The following is an 877-nucleotide window of genomic DNA, read 5'->3' on the forward strand; positions in this document are numbered from 1 at the left end:
CGCCGCCCTCCCTCCCCCGCGCTGACAGCCCCCCGGGGCGCCGCCGCAGCATCTTCTGCCCCTGCGTACCCAGCGTGAAGGAAGTCCCTGCCGACGACTCGGGCCCCCGGGAGCGCTGGAGGAAAGACCCGAGACTCCTCCAGATCGCCCAGATGCGCGAGAGTGAAGCCGCTTAGCCAAACCTTTCTGTGGATTAAAAGAAATACGATTTTTTTTTTCTTGGCAGAAGAAAAGGAAAGGAAGACCAGCGGGGTTCTGCAAGGAAAAAAAGGGGGATGTAACTCGTGGATACATCTTTTTTCCACCCCTCCTACATCTTGTTCTACTTTGTAAACATTTTCTTTTTTTTAAACCCGGGCTCTAGTAGGACGCCCCCAGACCTCCGAGGTGTGAGGAGGTGGTGGTTTTCATTTGAGGCTTTGCATATTTGGTTTTTTAGGTTTTAGAGAGACCCTCCAGACGTCTCATGCGGGGTGAGGTCTTCTCGGCCCCCTCCCTCGAGTCTTCGCGTGCACGGAATTCGAGGAGATCCGGTTACTAAGGATATAGAGGAAAAAAATAAATCGTGTGCCTGCTTTTTTTTTTTTTTAATTGTCTGCTTCTCCCCACCCCCAAATTAAGTTGCTTAGCAAGGGGGAAAGAGGCTTTTTCCTCCCTTCAGCAACACAGCTAAACGCTTTTCGGTTTTTGCCCCCGCGGATCTTCCATGTAGGAAGCCGAGGCTGGCGAGCCCGACACTCGGGAGCCACTGCAGGGGGGCTTTTTGGGGAGGCGTCGGCCGGGGCAAGCTCGGCTGCCCCCTGGGAAGCGGCGGCCGCGGTCCTCCGGGGCGCGCCGGGGCCCGAGAGCCGCGCAGGGTGCGGGCCGCGCGGGGTGG

Source organism: Nannospalax galili, unplaced genomic scaffold (genome assembly GCF_000622305.1).
Source record: "Nannospalax galili isolate Female #2095 unplaced genomic scaffold, S.galili_v1.0 scaffold169, whole genome shotgun sequence".
NCBI lineage: Eukaryota > Metazoa > Chordata > Mammalia > Rodentia > Spalacidae > Nannospalax > Nannospalax galili.